This window comes from Cyprinodon tularosa, unplaced genomic scaffold (genome assembly GCF_016077235.1).
Source record: "Cyprinodon tularosa strain WSP-4 unplaced genomic scaffold, ASM1607723v1 ctg848, whole genome shotgun sequence".
Lineage (NCBI taxonomy): Eukaryota > Metazoa > Chordata > Actinopteri > Cyprinodontiformes > Cyprinodontidae > Cyprinodon > Cyprinodon tularosa.
The window spans coordinates 29,529-46,947 of NW_024039616.1; the positions used below are offsets into that span (position 1 = coordinate 29,529).

The 17,419-nt window shown below is 39.9% G+C and overlaps 1 pseudogene; it reads right to left on the bottom strand.

Annotated features, from left to right (window-relative positions):
• Positions 1 to 447: 447 nt before the first annotated feature.
• LOC119775052 lies at positions 448 to 16,183 on the bottom strand (annotated as a pseudogene).
• Between the last annotated feature and the right edge of the window lie 1,236 nt (positions 16,184 to 17,419).

The following is a 17,419-nucleotide window of genomic DNA, read 5'->3' on the forward strand; positions in this document are numbered from 1 at the left end:
TAAGGGTTAATTGTTCAAAAGAGCTGTAGGTATTGACTGTTTTGGGAGTAATCAGTAAGTCAGACTGGAAGATTGTTGCTACTCCTCCTCCTCGCCCAGAACTTCTGGGTATGTGAAAATTTAAATAGCTTGAAGGAGTTGCCTCATTTATGCTCACATAATCCTCTTGCTGCAGCCAGGTTTCTGTAAGGCAACATAAGTCAATGTGATTATCACAAATCAAGTCATTAACTAGCAGACTTTTAGAGGAAATAGATCTTATGTTAAACAGACCACATTTAATCATTTTAACTTTTTCCCCAATTGGAGTTATTGTGATTTTAATTAGATTATCATGATTTACTCCTTTAGGAATATTTTCTAATTTATTAGATTTTGGTCGTGGGCAAGACACTGTCTGGATGGAGTAAAGAATGGGTAACAGTAGAGAAGCTGCAGAGATGTGTGTTAAACTGGTATGAAGATCTGGTATGGAGTAAAATTAGTCTTGTTGTTTAGGTCACTGTCTTGTTGAAGGTGTTTCCTCACTGTTTCCACTGTCTCTGATATAGGTATGCATGTGAAACGAGAAGTAACATCAAAAGTCACCAGGGTTTCTCCTGGTGCCATCTTTAAATGTTTGACTTTGTTAGCAAAGTCTTTGGAGTTTTCTATGTGATGTGGTGTGTTTCCCAACAGGGGGCTAAAATATTATTAAGCTGTTTTGTAATGTTATAAGTTACTCAGTTATTGCTGCTGACAATGGATCTAAGTTGTGTTCCTTCCTTTTGAATTTTTGGGAGTCCATATAAGCATGGAATGTGCTCACCTGGATTTAATCTTAGATAAACTGAATGGTTAATTACGTTGTCTTTTCTAGTTGCATGAGGTAGTCCGTGATTTTCTTTTTGTAGGCGTTGGTTGGATCTCTTTTTAAAGATTCATACGTGTGGGTGTTACTCAGTAGAGTGGGAATTTGGTCCTGGTAATCCAAAGTGTTGAGGACCACAGTGCATCTTCCGTTGTCTGCTGGTAATATTGTGATGCTTTGGTCGTGGCTAAGAAAAGGTATGACTTTCCTTTCTTGTAGTGTGAGATTAGAAGGAGGTGGTTTGGGGCTGGACAGGGTAGCTGTTACATTCATCCTGAGTTGTTCTGCCTCCGTTTCAGCCAGGTTGTTGTTCCTGATGTCAGATTCGGTGGCAGTGATCAGTTCCACAATGATTACTTCTTGTGGAGAAATGGCAAAATTCAGGCCTTTACTCAGAACATCCATCTCTAGTTTTGTCTGTTAGACAGCTTTTTATCCCACTTTTCCTGAACCTCAATGTTGGTGGGTCCCTACTGTGGTATATTGTTATCTTGTTTAAATGCTGATTTATGTTGTAATTTATTGAATTTAGCTTGTTGCCTCTTTTTTTCTACTTTTTTTGGTGCTGTGAAATCTTAACCTTATCAACAAACCTGAAAAATTCTTCAGACTAAATTTCAGGGAGAAATTTGGACAGCTTCTGTCTTGTCTGATCTATTTTGTGAGCTTCAATGGTGAAGTTAGTCTGTCTTATCTTTACACTAAGCAGCTTGTATGCATTCCTAAGAATCTCTTCTGCCCTGTGCCCTATGAAATTTGACTTCAGTCTTAAGCTGTTGGGGACAAGTCTTTGCTGTCTTGTCTCAAATTGAAACGAAGATTGTTCCTATAATCTGCACATTCCTAAGCAATTTCTCATAGTCGCTAGAGCTGGGCGATATAGAAAAAAAGCTTATCGATAAAAAAAAATGCATATTGATCGATATCGATAATTATTGAAAAGATTTGAAACCATATTTTATGTGCAGCTCTGCCTGGACTTTTTATGATATTGCTAAATGATTTAATTTTAATAAAGAACACAAACACAGACTTCCAATTAAATATTTATTTAACCAACTTTTTTAACCATAACAGAATTGTTTTAAAGAAAAATAACTTAAAAGACCTGAGTTATGTTATTAAATACTGACAAAGGATAAACTAAAGTGACCAAAATAAATATAACAAATAAACCTGGTTCAGCTTAGTTTCCTGCTTTAACCTGAGTTATTACTTTGAAGTTTCTGGCCCCTCAGCATTTTTCTCTCAGTTGTTAGAACTACGTGGTAAACTGCCCATAACTGAATATATATATATATATATATATATTTTCCCGAAATTCCCGAAGATTCCTCGGAGGAGAGCCGCGTCGGGGCCTACAGAGCTCATACTCCTGCGGGTGTGAGCGGCTGAGATGATAAAAAAAAAAAAAGTTGGTTGTGTTATCAGACTTCGTTTTCACTGGTTCCCGACACATTTTACAGATGGCTGTGGTTTGTTTTTTTTCCGACTTGCCATGACCGAAATACTGCCAGACTGCCGAACTACAAAAACCCTTCTTTGGAACAATTTCCTCTGCCTATCCTGCTGCGACATCTTCATGTGCTCTGTGTTGTGGTTTGAGAGGGCGGCGCTTTGTGACGGCGTGCCTGGGTCCGCGATTGTGATTGGTTGGGAGGAAGTAGTGACTAGCATAAACCTACATGCTAGGCTACAATGAGAAGGAAGGAAAACTGCATTTCTTTATCGAACTTTTATCGAGCCTATTTTTTTCTATTGCGCCACACGTCTATCGATCGATATATATCGTTATTGAATTATCGCCCAGCCCTAATAGTCGCGCACTACTCGAAGTGTGTCCTTCCCAAAATGGAGTACAATATGCTGGTGAAGTTTCTCAGTCATTCAGGTCATAGTCAAAAAAGTTAAAAAACAAAATCCAATGGACTTTGTTTTCCAAGTTTGAAAACATTTCGCTTCCCATCCAGGAAGCTTTCTCAATTCAAAATGTCTGTTTGCTGTCTGCAATTCAAATTTTATATCAATTTTTAGATTATTTTAACATAATTTTAATCTTATAGTTAGTCAGTATTAAAATTTTCCTAAATTTGTTGTGATTAGTTATAGGGGTGGAACGGTTCACAAAATCCACGGTTCGGTTCGGTTCATGGTTTCATGGTCATGGTTTTCGGTTCGGTATATGTTGATTGTTAGCCTGACTTGCTGGTCATGTTGCTGTTAGCATAAACAAAACGTGTTGCACAATGCTTGCACACTGTTGCACTTTTATCCACAACCTTCTTTCCACCACCATCGTAGGTCACTCTAAATGCAAAGTGGTCCCATACAGCAGACCTATAAAGTGCTGCTGGCGCGTCTTCCAACTCCTGTTCTTTCCCACTCGCCATACCCACACAATTCTCCACAACAACTGATTTTTTTCTGCTACACCCGGCTACGCTGCTTCGCTTCTTCTCCTTGTTTACTACTGGTGGTTGGCTTTGGTCGTAGTACCTCACTTTTGTTTTGCCAGAGAGCTTCCCTCAAAGTAACCCAGCAAGCAAACTGAAGGGGTAAGTGAGATTTTACAACCCAGGCACAGTGATAAGTCCTTACATACCTGTACCCAGAACTTCTGAACTGGCGTGCATAACCATAACACATGAATATAGTTATCAAGATGATTGCCTGTGCACTATGGACAGATGTTAGATTGTGCAAAACCCATCTTGAATAATCTTTGACCTGTATAGTGCCCTCTGTGGATGATTTTGTATTGTATTAATATTAAATTGTGGTTTCTATTGATGTTAAAAGTTCTTAGACATATCTGAGCCCAGATGTTTTGTTCAAAGCTAAAAAAAAGATAGATCCTCCTCCCATTTCATAATAGGAAGAGATAATGTATCATCTAGATTAGTCAGTGTCCTTTATAGTTCAGACAGTAGTTTGGGGGGGTTTAACTCTAGGAACTCTAATATATAACTTGGAATTTGTAAACCTACATTAGTATGCTTAAAGGGGAAACCACGTTATTACATCATGTTCTACTCACTCATATGAGTTTTGTGTCATTTGGAGCCGTTTCCAAGTAACGTCTTCCTATGGGCAACCACTTGAAGGCACAAACTGAACTGTTCATAATTTATTATTTATGGTATGCCAGCATTCATAACTGTGAAAAGCACAGGGTGCCAGTGGTGGACCTGCCAATTCCGGTATTCTGTGGCAAATGCCAATCGAGTTCCATGGTGCCGGGCAGTGAGCACATGGCCCACTAGAGGACGTCGGGCCCTCAGGCCACCCTCGTGAACTCTGTTTCTGATTGTTTGGTCAGAAACATTCAAACCAGTTTTTTTTTAGGCTAAACTACCCATAAGTGAGATTGGAAGAAATCTCCATCTTTCTAGGTCCTCTTCTATATTTTTTAAAAGCAGTGTGTGATTAGGTTTTGGTAAATCAGCTAATTTAGATGACAGTAATTCCAAAATATTTGATATTTCCTGATTGCAGTTGTAAATCTAGCGAGTTCTGTAGAGAGCAATTAATTGGTATTACTGTAGATTTAGACCAATTTATAGAGTAATCTGAGAATCTTGAGAAAGATTCTAGTAATCTAATTACTTGGGAGAGGCAAGTTTTTGAGTGCTGGAGATCAAGTAATACATCATCTGCGTAAATACTAGTTGTATGCTGTATTTTCATGCATTTTATACCTTTAACAACTTTTTCCAATTTCTCCATTACATGGAGTAGCAGTTGTGGTGAAGTGAGGATATATTGCTGGTCTTCACAAGGTATTTTGAAATGGTTATGGTTAGGGCATAGAAAGGGTTGAAAATTACTGAAAGTCAAAGGAAGACAACACATGGTCTTCACTACATATAGCAGAGCAAACGTGTGGATATGCACTTTTATGCTGTATTTTTCTCTAGAGACACCAGAAAAATTCCTGCCCCCTCTTTGTGACCCCATTAACATTTTTCAACATTTGCCACTGGTGGCAATATGTAGCCCAATATCAGAGCAGGTCTTCTTCTTCCATTTATATCTCAATATTTCCTCCGTAGAAGCTGCTGTCATGCTGTGTTTTCCAGGTTCCACATACAACATTAAAAATGATCCTTATAATTGGTGTGAAATATGTTTTTTGATCATTGAAATGATCCAAACCAACTCTGCTGTCCAGTAGTTCACACAGGTTCTGTGGTTCTGACTGATGAAGATCATATTAAAGGCAAACTGTGGACTTTATGACCTGAAGAGTTGACGCATATGGGATTTTTTTTTCTTTTGTGGTATCACTGTCACAAGTACAGCACAACTAAATTAAGGGTCTTTGCTTAGTGGCCCATAGTGGCAGTCTGTAGGAGTGGGCCTTGATCTCAGAACCTCTGGATTCCAAGTGCAATGCCCTAACCACTAGGCCACCACTCAAATCATATTTTAAAGGATTCTTCAGGCCAACATACAGAGCTCTAAACTATCAATGATACAAGCTGGGCTCCCCATTTGATATACCGCCTATCAGTGTTGGGCATGTTACTTTGAAAAAGTAATTAGTTATAGTTACTAGTTACTTCTCCTAAAAAGTAACTGAGTTACTCCACAATAAAAGTAAATATGTTACTAGTAAAAGTAACTATTGCGTTACTTTTGAGTTTCTCGCCCCTGTAACCCTCACCACCCGGCCCCCACCTTCTCGCCGTGTGTTTCCAAAGCCAGCTGAATAGAGCGGACGACAAAGACAAGAACCTGCAGAGAGTTTAGCATTTATTGCAACTCAACGTAAATGACATCAGGGGGGAACGCCATGTGAAGTTTTTTAACAGGGCATTCAGATCTGGTGAGTATATGAAATTAATAACTGGAGATGACTAATTCTGAAATCCTGTGTGTTTGGGTTGTTATAGATACTGCAACATCTATCTATCCATCTATCTATCTAGATCTATACTCTGCGTGTGACATAAAATATGGATCTCCATCCCTGCCACAAAGGCCATCAAATAATGTTTAAAATAAAAACTACAGTAGGTTGAAAAGTATCCATCCATCCATCCATCCATCCATCCATCCATCCATCCATCCATCCATCCATCCATCCATCCATCCATCCATCCATCCATCCATCCATCCATCCATCCATCCATCCATCTATCCAGATTTCTCCCTTTCTCCATATAGGCTATCATTTGATCGTTCACGCTCTCCATAGTTCTCCTGTCACAGGGCGACTGTTACGTGACTCTTGCCGCCTGCACTGTGCGGAGATGCAGGAGAAACCGTATGTGATGGGGAAACGCAGCTCGACGTAACACCGGTATTTCCATCAGGAAAACGCTGTTTTGCTGCTGGAGTCCTCCTCACTCTCCATCTCTCTGTGTGTGCTGTACGTTAACACCCATCAGCAGAAACACCCGCCTACCCAACTGACAGACGGAATCTCACTTTACATCAGCCATTCTCATCCTCCCCTCTCTCATGACAAGGCGCGCACGAGTCCTATCATGAAAAAAGGTTCATTGTGCGACCTGAGTAACGTGCAGTAACGGGGTGTCTGCAATGGTAACTGCATTATAGTTACAGTCAAAGTAATTAGTTAGATTACTCGTTAATAAAACAAGGTAACGCCGTTAGTAACGCCGTTACTTTCAACGCTGTTAGTCCCATCACTGCAGCCTATGTAAGTTGGGAGAAGACGCACCTTCATTGGTCAGGTAATGTGACCTGGAAGAACGTATCGCTTTACATCAACAGGCTCTTATACAGTCATGGAGCTAAGACTTTTGCTCTACTATTTATTCTGCATGCTCGACTACTGGTCATGGCTGAGGCAAGAAAAAAAGTTTACACCATCTGTTCCCGATCAAAAGACACAGGATGCTTGCCGGCTGACTGTTTGTTGACTTTTGACATTACTGAGGCTCTTGTGGCAACTAAGGGCGCTAGACTTGAAAGTTACAGGTCTACGGCCTCTAGTGGCCAAAACTTACACAGTGTGCCACCCGTCCTGCAAACAGGAAGTCTGGGTTTGTATCCCTGCTGGGGGCAATGAGCTGCAAGTATGGGCTCTGATCTCTTTTAATTCACTGGATTGCTGTTTGGCCGAAAAAAGTGAACCCACTGGCTGCCATATTGGTACTCCCCATTCCCATGGAGACGTGCCATAAAAATGCCTACGGGTGTAGCAGTTGGCTGTTAAAACAAGCAGTTTTCTGGCTGTGGGAAGATGTTTCACATGTAATTTTACAGTCAGTGGATGAACTTACCAAGAAAATCCATATATACGCCGATGTATCCTATAGGTGTATTTATATTTGGACTGTCCAAAATTCTAGTTTCAGATATCTCCAATTCAATTCTGACTAGTCTAAATGACGTCAGATTTAACATAAAATTTTGAGTGAATGGATGCAGCATTACACTATTACACTAACAGATTTTTTTGGTTTTCATATTTTATTAATATTTTTTCTTTTCTAAGCATTATAGGTGTAGTCACAGAGCCATTGTTAAGTCAGAGACAATAAAAAGTTTGTTTATAGAGTGTGCCCCCCTAAAAAGATACAACAAACATGTTTCCATCTCATCTTTGTCACATTTTTTTCTCTTCAAATTCAAAAACCAATACATGTAAGCCTAAAAACCTTTTTGTGAAACTTGTGTGTATTTTCAAATTTTGCTCTTTCCATCAGGATCTTATAACAAGGTTCCTGCGGATCCCTAACCTCTTAAAACCCACCTAACTTTAAGTAATCCTTGACTATTTTGCATACCCAATTGGAAAAGCAAGTAATTTAGTAACTGTAAGACCACATTACATGAGGGATGCATCATTTAAAAGCTAACACCTTCTAGTTTCTGAAAATTGGGTGAGTAAAACGCGGCCTAAACTGCATCAGTTCAAACATGACGTCAACCACAAATGTAGAAAATATCAGACATCCAGCTACATCAGTTCAAGTTGTAGTAGATCTGCTACAGTGAACTTTTGGTGTCACCAGCGTCTCCAAACCTCTCCAAGTGTGCTAGATTGTGTCAAATGCAAACAACTATTTGACCCATAGAATAACACTGAAGCATTTTGATGGCCACATTTAAGTAGCAAGTATTTTCCACTGATGATTGACTGGTGAACTCAGGCCCGATTTCAACTCATCGTATGGTTTCTTGATTCATCTTTTTTTAGATATATTTTAGAACATATAATGAAAAATTTACAAACTACTTTGAACTAAATTAAAGTGAACTTTTTATTCTTATGCACAAATTTGGAAAGAGCACAAATAATGACATAAAACTTTGTAAACCAAAAAAATAAGTAAACAAATGTATAAGACTATATATATTCAGTTAGCAAAATACAAACTGAAATAAAAAAATGCAGCTCTTTGAAGGTGCATAAAAAAAGTGATTATAAATGTAAAAACATATAAATCAATAAAAGTTGTGAGCATGCTCATTTTCAAGTGTCCATGTAACAAAAGCAAACACTAAATAAAAACAGAATCAGTGTATATAACAAAATGTAACAACTATATAGCTGAATTAATATTAAAATCTATAGAAAGTAGTGCAGCTTTTCAAGTGTCCGTATGAAACAAACTAAAACAAAGCAGCCTGTTGCCTCAGTTTTCACAGTCCATTCTCTGTGTGCCAGAGGTTATAGCAGCTCCTCTGTGGCAGAAAACAGAGGGGCACGTTACAAGACTGACGATCCACTGGTGCCTTTCTGTGACACTGTACACAGCTCCTCGTGTCTACAGTGCCAGCATATCTTTTGTGAATATTTAATCCCTCAGATAAGTACTTAGGTTTATGAGAAATTGCCATGGAAGGAGTGAATTGCAATGATAATGGTTGAGATGTTGAACCTGATCCATTGTCTGCCAACTCCTGAATAAATTCTTCCCTAAACTGCACTTGTGTCATGGAGCAACCGGTCTCACACTGCTAGTAAAGAATGTCGACATTCACAACCGCGATGTCCACAAAGAGATAAAATAAGCGGTGGTACCATTTTATTTTTTTGTGCTATAGTGTAATGTAGTTCAAATTCCCCATGTGCTGTCCTCACAACACGTGACGATGAGAAGCTAGACAGCCAGCGAACAACATGAAAAAAGTTCTCCTCACAAGGCTTGCTTTTCTTGCATTCTTGAAGAATCTTTATTCAATAATCTGCTTTTGGTATCCTTTTTTATTTTGTAACTGAAATACACAGAAGAAAAAACTAATCACTGACTAATATTCAGATCTAAACATCCTCAGCACATTCTACACTAAGTTAGCTTAACTTTAACACAAATTTATCTGAGACATTTCTCATACTCTACAAAAAATTATTTCAACACATGTTCAAGTGTTTTCTGAGCAAAACAATACTCCCAAAGACGAATATTTTCCAAGGCAGACGCGTGTAGAGCATTTAACTTCAACATGAACCGTTTCTGTAGCTAACTTGCTGAAACGGGATTTTCCAGAGAAAAGGAAAAAAAAATACGTTAAAGATATTTTCGATATGAGAGCACTAACTACCTAACGTATTTACCTTAAAGCTCTAACAAAAACGAGATGTCTCACTCTGATTAATTATAAACCCGAACTCTTTTTAGCTGCTTTTTAACAAAAGGCATGACACCCCATGTTAAATATATATATAGCTTTTTTTTTTACCATATTGATTTGTGTTGGCCAATAAAGTAACCAGCACAGTGTCTGTAACAAATAAATAAAAAAGTGCATTGGGGTTGAAGCAATCCTGCTCCTTTGCTGTGGTCCAGGCTGTCTTGCTGGTATGAAAACCAGTGGAGGGGAGCAACATCATCTTCATCTGCTATGTACCACTGCATTCCAACTGTGGGTGTGGAACAGGTTGGCGGAAGAGGGCACTGGATCTTGGGTTGATTTTCCTCTTCTACCCCTCCCCGTGCGACTACCTCTGGGAGCACATGGCTCTCCTGTAAAGGCTGATTTATACTCAGAAACCAGGTCGTTTGCGTGTGTGTCGGAGTTAACGCAGATATGCCCCTGCCCTGCCGCAGACACTCTGGTGCGCCTCACTAAAATTGTAGGTGACTGCAGGCGGTGCATTAGAAAGGAGGCCTCTGATTGGTCCGATCTACATCTGCTCTACACTATGCGTATTTCCTGTTTGGTTAGTTACTGGCTTGTTTTGTTTGTATGACCGCCATTCTGGAAACGACTCTTGAAGATGGACCAGCAAGAAGAGCGAGGTGTGCGAGAACACTTGGACCCTTTCTCCACCTGGATCCCCGCTCTTTTTGACCCTCATGACCATTGTTGAACAAACTTACTCCTTGCATTTTTCCATTTCCTCACCACCTTGGCCTTATGTCGACCCACTGCTAGTTTGTGATTGTTCCTCTTGCATTGTGGCATGGAATAACATAACATAACCATGCTTCAATAAAAAAAAGTATAAATCAAGTTACAGAGAAGCAGCAGGTATTTCTCAGTTCTGTTCCACCCTTGTCTCTGCAATGTCTAGTGTTGGGCACGTTACTTTGAAAAAGTAATTAGTTATAGTTACTTCTCCCAAAAAGTAACTGAGTTACTAACTGAGTTACTCCACAATAAAAGTAACTAGTTACTAGCAAAAGTAACTATTGCGTTACTTTTGCGTTTCTCGCCCCCGTAACCCTCACCACCCAGCCCCCACCTTCTCGCCGTGTGTTTCCAAAGCCAGCTGAATAGAGCGAACGACAAAGACAAGAACCTGCAGACAGTTTAGCATTTATTGCAACTCAACGTAAATGACATCAGGGGGGAACGCCATGTGAAGTTTTTTAACAGGGCATTCAGATCTGGTGAGTATATGAAATTAATAACTGGGGATGTCTAATTCTGGAATCCTGTGTGTTTGGGTTTATCATAGATACTGCAACATCTATCTATCTAGATCTATACTCTGTGTGTGACATAAAATATGGATCTCCATCCCTGCCACAAAGGCCATCAAATAATGTTTAAAATGAAAAATACAGTAGGTTGAAAAGGCAGAGTATCCATCCATCCATCCATCTTTCTCCCTTTCATTTGATCCTTCACGCTCTCCATAGTTCTCCTGTGGCGCGAGCACAGGGCGACTGTGGCGCGCCTTTAGCGAGCATGCGCGTTTCCTGTCGCTTGCACGGTGACTCGTGCCGCCTGCGCTGTGTGGAGATGCAGAGGAAACCGTATGTGATGAGGAAACGCGGCTCGACGTAACACCAGTATTTCCATGTGGAAAACGCTGTTTTGCTGCTGGATCCTCCTCACTCTCCATCTCTCTGTGTGTGCTGTACGTTAACACCCACCAGCGGAAACACCCACCTACCCAACTGACAGACGGAATCTCACTTTACATCAGCCATTCTCATCCTCCCCTCTCTCATGACAAGGCGCGCACCTCTGGATGACCTAAAAAATAATCTTTAATATCTCTTAAACAAAAGTAGCACAAACAATATTTTTTTCTGCACAAATCTGCACTAACGTTGCACTAACCATTCAGTCTATTTGCAGAGTTTTTTGACGTGGGTGGGGTGTCAGCTTCACACAGCTGCGCACGAGTCCTATCATGAAAAAAGGTTCATTGTGCGACCTGAGTAACGCGCAGTAACGGGGTGTCTGCAATGGTAACTGCGTTATAGTTACAGTCAAAGTAATTAGTTAGATTACTCGTTACTAAAACAAGGTAACGGCGTTAGTAACGCCGTTACTTTCAACGCCGTTAGTCCCATCACTGGCAATGTCTCCACAGCCAACTCCCACATCAACAACAGCGGCAACTGTTTGTGAATTCAGTTCAGTGGTCGTTTAAAATAGATCTGTTATTTGTGTGTTTTTTAGCTTATATGGATAGTTTTTTCAAAATTGGAAACACTTTTAATGTGAAGTTGGTGTTAACTATTTATTTCAAGTGGCATTAAAAAGTCTTTAACTTGCCAAATGCTGTAGGAACCCTGTGTAATCTGATACTTTGAAATGCAATACTTATGGAAACATGTCTATCGCCATTATAAAATGAACCTTAGCAGGGAGCGTCATTTCTTTTGGCCATACTCAGGTTGATGCAGCACTTACAGAACCATTTGTTGACAGAAGCATATAGGAAGGATTAGCGGTTAATTGAAATCTTAACAAAACTAAACTTGGGGTTATAACAGTTTAACTCATGGTTTGCACTGTTGCACATGTTTTATCACCCCATACAGGCTTGATAATACGGATTAAACAGAGAACCTTCAAAATTGTCCTATAATGCCAGAATATGTAACTAAAATATTAAAATATTCAAGGGAAATGGAGAAAAACAAATTCAAACAATAAAAGGAAACATTTCTATCCTAATTGGACGAATGAGAGGAAAGGACAATTAGAGGAAAAAATCCTAAGAAGCTCTGATTCTTTTCATCTAAGTCTCTATCCAAAGAGACTTGAGAAGATTATTAAACATTAGTTCTGGAAATAATTTAGAGATTTATATATATATAGTCTTATACATCTGGTGAGCTGGAAGAAATACGATCCTATAATTTAGACTAAAGCAGTTTCAGATTTTAATGTTTAACCACATCTAGTTTATAAAGTCATGAGGCAGAGGCAGCCCAGATCCCAGATGATGCTGAGAGCAAAGATCTGCTGAGGGAACCACCTAGACAGAGAACATCACAGATATGATCACAAAGACTGATTGATGTTAGAGCTCAGGTAGCAGAGAAGAGTTGGTCAGAGTTTAACGTCCAGCAGACACCTGATAGATGATCATGTGTGAGATGTAACCTGTGCAGATCAGTCTCTCTGCTGGCTCTGACTGTGAGCTGAAGGTCAGAATATCAGGCAGCAGCTCCTCTCCTCGCTGTGACCAGTGAATGATTGAGAGCTGCAGACCTGCTGGCTGCTATTTTACACTGTTCTGGTTCAGCTCTACTAGAGCAGGGGTTGGCAACCCACGGCTCCGAAGCCGCATGCGGCTCTTTCATCCTTATACTGCGGCTCTGAGTGGCTTGGGAAAATAAATTACTAAAAAAAAGTAAGTATTTAATGTAAGTGTATTTTATTTGTGTTAGTTCTTTAATATTTTAGTCCTCAATAAAATAATGGCAAAAGGTTTAAATCACCACCAGTTCCGTTCGTTACTGGATGAGGTGGACAGCACATACTCTGATCTCCTGCGACACAATAGAGTCTGGTGGCTGTCCAGAGGAGAGGTGCTGAAACGTTTTGCTGCATGTCTGGGAGAGGTGAAAACTTTCATGAGCAGCAAAGGGCTCACCTTTCCTGAGCTGGAACAGCCAGAGTGGCTGGAAAAGCTGCACTTCATGGTGGACATGACAGCGAACCTGAACACGCTGAACACAACTCTTCAGGGGAGAGGAGGCACAGCACTACACATGCTGGAGGAGGTGTTAGCATTTTAATGGAAACTGACAGTTTTAGCCAGAGATTTACAGAGAGGCACACTGTCTCACTTCCCCTCTTTAAGGGAGTTCAAACAAGCTCACAAGGTGATCAATTCAGAGTATTTGCAGTCTGCAATCACCACAATGCAAGCATCGTTTCGCAAACGATTCCGTGAGTTCAGAGAGGAAAAAATCACATTGTCCTTCCCCGTCACTCCCCTGAACATCAATCCATCCCTGCTAAATGCTACTGCATTTGCAGGTGTAAGTCAACCTGATCTGGAGCTGGAGCTGGCTGACATAGCTGACAAAGATATGTGGGTGTCCAAATTCAAACGCTTGACAGAGGACCTTGAAGATGTTGCCCGTCAGAAGGCCACTCTTGCTCAGAATCACAAATGGAGGGATATTGAGAACCTTCCAAGACCGGACAAACTCATGTTTGAAACATGGAATTCCATCCTTGACACCTACATGAACATGAAGACATATGCCTTTGGAGTCCTATCGATCTTCGGATCCACATATGTATGTTAAAAACATACATATATACATTAAAAACAAACACCACTTACGCCTCACAGATGACAGCTTACAGTCCTGCGTAAAGATGAGAGTGACTTCGTACAGACCCGATTTGCAGACGCCCTGCGCAGAGGTTCAGGAGCAGAAGTCCCATCAATCAGGTTAAATAAATATTTATGCAGATATTTTGCAAATATTTATTTTTCATTGTTTAGTGACACAGTTCTTTTTTCCCCAATTTTTTTTTTGAAATTCAGGTTCAACATGCTCTGAAAGCCCAAAGGCGATATAAGGATGACAGCTCACAGCATTTTTTTGCTTTTGTTTGCTACATGGATAATTTAAGTTCAGCTTTTTAATTTATTTGAAAGAGACATTCAGACATTTTATTATTTTTTCAAGAATTCAAAATGTTCACAATGTGTTCATTAGATAAAATTTTATTTTCTCTGTAGCACTTCCTGAATTTCATAAGCAAAACACTTTAGTTGTTTATACAAAGTGTAAAGGTAAGAAAAAGCAATATATACAGTGTTATCTTCATTTTAGATAAGATGATAGCCCATCTTCAAAAGGGTAGTCAAAGCACTAATAAGTGTACTGTACGGCTGGGGTGAACCCCGAAGCATGAAAGGGAAGTTGTTGTTGTTTTTTAAAAATATTTTTTCTTTCTATTTAATAAATGCGTTCATAAATAAATTCATTTTAGATGTCAAAAAGTATTTGCGGCTCCCAGTGTTTTCTTTTCCGTGGAAACCGGATCAAATGGCTCTTTCTGTGTTAAAGGTATCCAACCCCTGTACTAGAGGCTCTGAAAATGGAGGAAACTTTCTACATATTAACCTTGTAGTCTCTGCCGTACGCTGAATGTCTGCTGCATGATGCTGTCAGTGGGCACTAGAATGGTGAATGTCTCACTAGGGATGTCTATTTGATGGTGCATTCAGACAGGGCGCGGTGGCCGTCTAACCTGGCGCTGCAATCTGGATTATTGGAGGATCTGAGTTTTCAGTCTCAGAACAAATCCAGGTTGAAAGACTCCCACTAATACATCCGTGTGGGGACCACCAGCGGGTCGAACCAATGACATGTGAGCAGGTTTGTTGGGGCGGGACATGTAGGAATGACAACAGTCAGCAGGGCCTTGCTGGGACATTACTAACATGGTTACGCTGGAGGACTCGCCTGTAGATAACAATTGACTTGGTCTAAGCTAGAATAGCGACAATTTCTCATTTAAAGAAGTAGCAAAGAGAAGCACTTTGTGCATTTGTAAATGTGCTTGAGTTTGGAAAAGGTTTGATTTATCAGCATACAAAATGTCATGATTTGCCGCTACGATTGGCTGAAAGTGTATTATGGAATGTGGATATTAGCTGGCACGTCACCCAATCAGCACAAAGAATTGTGCTAAATGCCCCCCCTTTTTATGGACAGACTGAACGGCAGCCATCCCAGATTGAAATCATCTCAGTTCTACACATATAAAAAAAAAATTCTAAGGTCCATATTTGTGTGACCAGTTTTTCTTTAACTTTTTTGCTGCTGTAAACACCAGAGTTTCCCAATTATCAGACGACAAATGGATTTTCTATTCTGTTCCAGCCACTAAATAAGGTAAACATGCCCACAGTTATATTCAACACCAGCACAGGAATGACATTTGATGTTATGTAATAACTTTATATCATTTAGAGCAGCACCAATCCCTGCTGGGATGGTGATGTCATCGGCCGTAATTAAAAATTATTCCATCTTAAAAACCAAATCAGCACAAACGATAGTTTTACCTGCAGAAATTAAGTAGCAGTGAAAAAGTAGGCTAGATGATTTTGATGCAATTCAGATGCAATTCAATTCTTAAATGGGGGATAGTTGATCTCTGGGTGACCTAAAAAAGATTATCTTTAACATTTATCAAATAACAGTAGCGCATTTTATGGTTTTTCGTCTATTCGTGTTTTTTTTTTCTAGCAAATGGCCTTTTTAAACACTCAAACCTGCGCTAAAGAAACAGTGGGGTGTCAGCTTCACTCTGCAGAAGCTCATACTATTTGATGATGCGGTTCAGGGTGTAAGCACTGCATCTGAAATGCAGGACACCTCCTTTCTATAGTCACTGCCTCTGGTTAGAAGATGCTGTGGCTGATTGTTTCCAATATCTAATCCATCTCAATGCTGAACTGAACAGATTCCCTGTCAGAAAATCAGTGGCCTCTGGATCCATCATTTTCTAGCCGCCATTGCCTCGGCAACCACTCAGCATTTCCTGTCTCCACCTGGGAATCTAGACTTCAAAATAAAAGCACACAGAGTGATGTAAACATTAGAGGGTGGCTTTGATTTTAAATTGTTGTCAATGCCAAACCTTCTGATAGGGCTGGGCGATAAACCGGGTTATTACCGCTATCGTCATTCACTATGACAACAACGGTGACAATTTTCCCATGTCGGTAAAATTAATAAAAGTAATTCTGGTGTTTTTCCTGTGTGCTAGTGGCTGATATTTCCTTCCCCTTCAAGACATTGCAGCATATGGTGAATCACGTGACTCCACCGATCCAGTCAGAAGCATAAACAAAGAGGATGCAGGATGAGCCCAGTGAAGAAGTGTCAAACAGCTGTAAACAAAACTACATCAGTTAATCCTATGGAGCCAAGAGGGAGCAGAGATGAAGCTGAGCACGCAGAGAAGAGGTCCAGAGTGCGTTGCCAGAGTAGTGCAGTGCACATTGTTTGAACTACACAATTAGTTCGGTCGCACCAAAATTACACCATAGATCTTGAGCAAAAGAACAGGAAATGCAAAGTTTGTCTGAAAACTGCTGGGACTACCAAAAGTAACATATCCAACCTTCACCACCTACAGCAGAGTTCAAAGATGTACAAAAGGCTCCATTAGCTTTGGGCCAAACTTTTTGCAAGAGAGGAAACCTTTTTTTTATTGTTCAACGAGACATTGTTGAATTTTTAAACATGAATGGGTACATGACTTTAATATTTAATTGAAAGTAATATGTTATTATATTTATTGAATAAATACATTAAAAATAGATCAGTTGGATTTGCTGCACATGCCTTTACTTCTGATGGAGGAGCTGGAGCATTTATCATGCATTTATTGTTATTGACGTAAAACTGCCAATTAATCATGATATTTATTTCTGGTTATATCGCCCAGCCAAACCTCCTGATGCTCATAGCAGAGTATTGAGGAGCTTCAAGGCAACACAAAGCATTGCTGATATCAGACGGTTTTTCTAGTCACATAAAGTTCTGCAGTCAAATTGTAGCCATTGGCAGAATATTAGGAAATTCATAATCTCTGTTGTCTTTAAACCACAACAGAATCAGTCATTTCAATAAAAAGTGATGATCTGAAAAAAAATCTGTCAGCAGTTACAACTGTCTAAAAGTTGCAATGTCTGTTCAGGACAACTTTTCCAATTATTGGCCCATTGAGTTTTACGGCACCAGTGGCTCATTTTTTTTTACATTAGGCTGACAGGAAAGGGGGTGTAAGAGAGGGGGAGTGACATTCGGCAAAGGACCACAGATCGGATTTGAACCCGGTCAGTGTGTCGCAGTGAGCTTTGTCGCAGACATTTTTGATTTATGCTCAATTTTCAGTGTAGTCTGCGCTATACGCTGT